The 5,923-nt window shown below is 38.8% G+C and overlaps 2 non-coding genes across 2 annotated transcripts; both read right to left on the bottom strand.

Annotated features, from left to right (window-relative positions):
• Nucleotides 1-985: 985 nt before the first annotated feature.
• On the bottom strand, nt 986-4,930 carry LOC116803174. The gene has a single exon (XR_004363441.1). It is a non-coding gene; the product is annotated as a large subunit ribosomal RNA (ribosomal RNA).
• A 393-nt stretch (nt 4,931-5,323) lies between these two features.
• LOC116803172 lies at nt 5,324-5,502 on the bottom strand. The gene has a single exon (XR_004363439.1). It is a non-coding gene; the product is annotated as a 5.8S ribosomal RNA (ribosomal RNA).
• Between the last annotated feature and the right edge of the window lie 421 nt (nt 5,503-5,923).

The following is a 5,923-nucleotide window of genomic DNA, read 5'->3' on the forward strand; positions in this document are numbered from 1 at the left end:
GCCTACCCAGACTGATCAGACTGGAGTTCCGCAAGGCAGTGTGCTCGACCAATACTGACACCTTTAACCCGAGACCTTCCCTAATCCCCTCCAGAACCTAACTATAGCGACTTATGCAGATGACACGGCTTTCCTCGCCTCCTCATCCGACCCACGAGAAGCCTCCGAAACAATCAAAGGCAAATGGACGCGCTACATCCCTGGCTCAGCAGGTGGAACATCGTAGTGAACGCGGAAAAATCTACCCAAACAACATTTGCACTAAGGAGAGGAGACTGCCCACCGGTCACGCTAAACGGAGTCATCATTCCCAACGCACCCGCACCCAAGTACCTAGGACTTACCCTGGACCGCAGGCTCACTTGGCGTCCCCACATCGTCAGCAAACGCATACAGGCCGATGCGCGTCTGAGGCAGATGCATTGGCTTATTGGGAGAGGGTCCAAGCTAAGGCAGAACCACAAAATCCTGGTGTACAAGGCAATTCTCAAGCCCATCTGGACCTACGGGATACAGCTATGGGGCACGGCAAGCCACACGAATCGCCTGCGTATACAGCGGTTCCAGAATAGGTGCTTGAGAATTGCCTGTAATGCGCATCCCTACCACGAGAATGTCGCCATACATAGGGAACTTGGAATCCCACAAGTCGCTGATGAAATCTCCAGCTCAGCGAGAGATACCTGAAAAGGCTCGAAAACCACCCTAACCACCTCGCCACCAACCTGTTAGACAATAGCCAAACAAGCAGACGTCTCATGAGGAGACACCCTCTCGATCTTCCACAACAATAGACAACACATATAAAACCCGCCACAAATACATGTACAATAGTATCCCTTAAGCTAATGTTCCCCCGCAAAACCATTTAATTATTGTCCACTAGGACAGATTTTAAATAAATAAACGCACGCTAAAGAAAAAAAAAAAAAAAAAAAAAAACTAAATTGATGACGAGTGTTTGCTACAGGAAAAAATCATTATTATCGAATCATCAAGCAAAGGATAAGCTTCAGTGGATCGCAGTATGGCAGCTGCTCAACCACTTACAACACCTTGCCTGTTACAAAAGTCGTTTACATTGATTCTAGCTTTGTCATTGTATTAAATAATGCTTTTATATGTAACTACGCGGCATCAGGTGATCGAAGATCCTCCTAATTTACTATGTTAACAAATTACATTGGCATCACATCCATTGTCGTTTATAAAATAAATTATAAACTTTAAATGTTTAGAAGCCATACAATGCAAATTGCCCCTTATTTATCATTGCAGTCCAGCACGGATACGACCTTAGAGGCGTTCAGGCATAATCCAACGGCGTAGCGTCATACCACTGTTCGCTCGAACAAGTATTGTGCCATTGGTCCGTACCTGCGTTCCTCTCGTACTACGCAGGAATGCTGTCGCAACAACGTTTTGTCATTAGTAGGGTAAAACTAACCTGTCTCACGACGGTCTAAACCCAGCTCACGTTCCCTTGCATGGGTGAACAATCCAACGCTTGGTGAATTTTGCTTCACAATGATAGGAAGAGCCGACATCGAAGGATCAAAAAGCGACGTCGCTATGAACGCTTTGGCCGCCACAAGCCAGTTATCCTATGGTAACTTTTCTGACACCTCTTGTTAAAAACTCTTTAAACCAAAAGGATCGATAGGCCGAGCTTTTGCTGTCCCTGTGTGTACTGAACACCGAGATCAAGTCAGCATTGCCCTTTTGCTCTATTGTGGTTTCTGTCCGCACTGAGCTGGCCTTGGACACCTCCGTTATTATTTGAGAGATGTACCGCCCCAGTCAAACTCCCTACCTGGCAATGTCCTTGAATTGGATCATACCTGAGTAATTGGAGTTATACCAAATTTTCAAATCAAAAATACATAAATGCATCGTTTTATTAAAGAATTTGTTTGCGATTATATAACAAACTCGTGATACTTTGATCAAGAAGCTTGCATCAAAACCCAATACCATAAGATATAATAAATATATCCGTATAATGCTAGGAAATGATACACGTTCCATTTAATCAAGTAAGTAAGGAAACAATAAGAGTAGTGGTATTTCATTGACGATACCAAACGAGGTCTAATATCTCCCACTTATTCTACACCTCTTATGTCTCCTTACACTGCCAGATTAGAGTCAAGCTCAAAAGGGTCTTCTTTCCCCGCTAATTATTCCAAGCCCGTTCCCTTGGCTGTGGTTTCGCTAGATAGTAGATAGGGACAGTAGGAATCTCGTTAATCCATTCATGCGCGTCACTAATTAGATGACGAGGCATTTGGCTACCTTAAGAGAGTCATAGTTACTCCGCCGTTGACCCGCGCTTACTTGAATTTCTTCACTTTGACATTCAGAGCACTGGGCAGAAATCACATTGTGTCAACACCCGCTAGGGCCATCACAATGCTTTGTTTTAATAGACAGTCGGATTCCCCAAGTCCGTGCCAGTTCTGAATTGATTGTTAATTGATAATCGTTATAATGATAAGAACTAATTGGTTTAACCCAAATAGTATTCTTAAAAATTTTAGCAAGAAAGTTCCACAATTGGCTACGTAACTAAACTATCCGGGGAACAAGTAACTAACATAAATGCTAGAAACTCTATTTACCCAGAACGAGCACATAAACCATGTTATTGTTTCCCAATCAAGCCCGACTATCTCAATCTTCAGAGCCAATCCTTATCCCGAAGTTACGGATCTAATTTGCCGACTTCCCTTACCTACATTATCTATCGACTAGAGACTCTTCACCTTGGAGACCAGCTGCGGATATTGGTACGGCCTGTTGAGAAGTTTGCGTGTCCCCACCATAAATTTCAAGGTCCGAGGAGAAAATATCGACACAACAGTATATGTCATGCTCTTCTAGCCCATCTACCATATCTCTCTGCGAAAGACTTCCATGGTAGTACGGCTATAAAACAGAAAAGAAAACTCTTCCGATATCTCTCGACGGCTTCTTATGGTCGTTCCTGTTGCCAGGATGAGCACGAGGCCCATATTTAATAACAAACGGATACTCAACAGGTTACGGAATTGGAACCGTATTCCCTTTCGTTCAAAATTATTCAAGTGTATTATATTCGCTTTGTTTATATAGTTAGGCATTTTTGTTTTACTTGAAAATTTCGGCTTTCGCCTTGAACTTAGGACCGACTAACTCGTGATCAACCACTGTTCACACGAAACCCTTCTCCACTTCAGTCCTCCAAGGTCTCATTCGATTATTTGCTACTACCACCAAGATCTGTACCAATGGCAGCTCCATGCAGGCTTACGCCAAACACTTCTACGCATACCATTGTACCTTCCTACTCACTAAAGTTTCAAAATTTATATCACAAGTAATATAAATCATCTACTTTAGCGGTAATGTATAGTATACAACTTAAGCGCCATCCATTTTAAGGGCTAGTTGCTTCGGCAGGTGAGTTGTTACACACTCCTTAGCGGATTTCGACTTCCATGATCACCGTCCTGCTGTTTTAAGCAACCAACGCCTTTCATGGTATCTGCATGAGTTGTTAATTTGGGCACCGTAACATTACGTTTGGTTCATCCCACAGCGCCAGTTCTGCTTACCAAAAGTGGCCCACTGGGCACATTATATCATAACCTTGAACTTCATATCAAGAAAGTTAAGGTTCTTACCCATTTAAAGTTTGAGAATAGGTTAAGATCGTTTCGACCCTAAGGCCTCTAATCATTCGCTTTACCAGATAAGATTATTTTATATAATATTAAAATGCACCAGCTATCCTGAGGGAAACTTCGGAAGGAACCAGCTACTAGATGGTTCGATTGGTCTTTCGCCCCTATACTCAATTCTGACAATCGATTTGCACGTCAGAACTGTTTCGGTCTTCCATCAGGGTTTCCCCTGACTTCAACCTGATCAAGTATAGTTCACCATCTTTCGGGTCACAGCATATATGCTCAAGGTACGTTCCAGTTAGAGGCATAAATAATATAAATATACATTATACATAACTATATAGAACGCCCCGGGATGTGTTAATTAGCTATAAATAGCTAAAAAACTAATCCCATTATTAGTCAAGTTAATTACGCTATTAGGTTTACATCCCAATAACTTGCACATATGTTAGACTCCTTGGTCCGTGTTTCAAGACGGGTCCCGAAGGTATCCTGAATCTTTCGCATTGTTAATCATACAAGAGCATATAATAAACACAAAAATCAATGATAATTATGCCATTATATAATTCCGAAAAATTAACGCTCTGTAATAATATAAATCTATCAGCACTTTATCAAATTAATAACATTTATTCTGTGTTAAAATGCAAGCAATTTAATTGGAATAAACTATAAGTTATATTTTATGATAAATTTGGGATATGCTAATAGATTACAATGTCCTTATATGGAAAAAATGCACATTATTCTTAATAATATTATTTAAATATTACAATTTTAATGATGAATTTTCCATAACGGATATTCAGGTTCATCGGGCTTAACCTCTAAGCAGTTTCACGTACTGTTTAACTCTCTATTCAGAGTTCTTTTCAACTTTCCCTCACGGTACTTGTTTACCTATCGGTCTCATGGTTATATTTAGTTTTAGATGGAGTTTACCACCCCACTTAGTGCTGCACTATCAAGCAACACGACTCTTTGGAAACATCATCTAGCAATCATTAACGTTATACGGCCTGGCACCCTCTATGGGTAAATGGCCTCATTTAAGAAGGACTTAAATCATTAATTTCTCATACTAGAATATTGACGCTCCATACACTGCATCTCACATTTGCCATATAGACAAAGTGACTTAGTGCTGAACTGTTTTCTTTTCGCTCGCCGCTACTAAGAAAATCCTTGTTAGTTTCTTTTCCTCCCCTAATTAATATGCTTAAATTCAGGGGGTAGTCCCATATGAGTTGAGGTTGTATATATAACTATATTTTGCCATAAATTCTTTATATATAAATGATAAAACAATCAATTAAATTCGTTATAAATAGTTCCAATAGTTCTTGTAAGCAAAGTCATTTTTATCCATTTAACGAACCAACGAAGAATAATAACAAAACCAAGATTTTTCTTTTTCCGAATCATTAATAAGAGACAATTCTAGATGAAAAATATTTCAATTTTTATGCTAGACATTTCTCAGTATTATTTGATTGAAAAAGAAAATATTTCTCTTCGTTTTTCACATTCAAATGTGAGATAATGTTTTTCATTTCTTTTTTAATATTATGAATAAAATCATTATTTAATCCAATAATATACCATATGCTTATAAAAAATTTATAAACAACTTAATTAGCATAGTCTTACAACCCTCAACCATATGTAGTCCAAGCAGCACTATAAAATTAATTAAAGTACATAACAGCATGGACTGCGATATGCGTTCAAAATGTCGATGTTCATGTGTCCTGCAGTTCACACGATGACGCACAGTTTGCTGCGTTCTTCATCGACCCATGAGCCGAGTGATCCACCGCTTAGAGTTTTATAATTCAATTTATATAATGTCAATATTGTTTTTATTGAAAGAAATTAAAAATACACCATTTTACTGGCATATATCAATTCCTTCAATAAATTTATTTTTATACCTAAAATAAATGTTGCGAAATGTCTTAGTTTCATATAAGCATTATGTATCATAATAATCTGGTTATGGTTTGCTATTTTGGGTGACACATACTGCAAAATTTATATAAAACATTAACCTGAATGGATGACAGGTACAAACATTGTATATTTTAGGTTGTTGCATTAGCCAACGTATGCTCATAACATAGATGAACAATACATATTCGCAACGCGTGTATATTATGGTCCATATACACACACACTTATTTTGATTACCACACATTCAAAATTATTTTTATTTTAATTCGACTTCTACTTTCGAATTTAGTTTAGTT

This window comes from Drosophila sechellia, unplaced genomic scaffold (genome assembly GCF_004382195.2).
Source record: "Drosophila sechellia strain sech25 unplaced genomic scaffold, ASM438219v1 U_300, whole genome shotgun sequence".
In the NCBI taxonomy this organism is placed as follows: domain Eukaryota; kingdom Metazoa; phylum Arthropoda; class Insecta; order Diptera; family Drosophilidae; genus Drosophila; species Drosophila sechellia.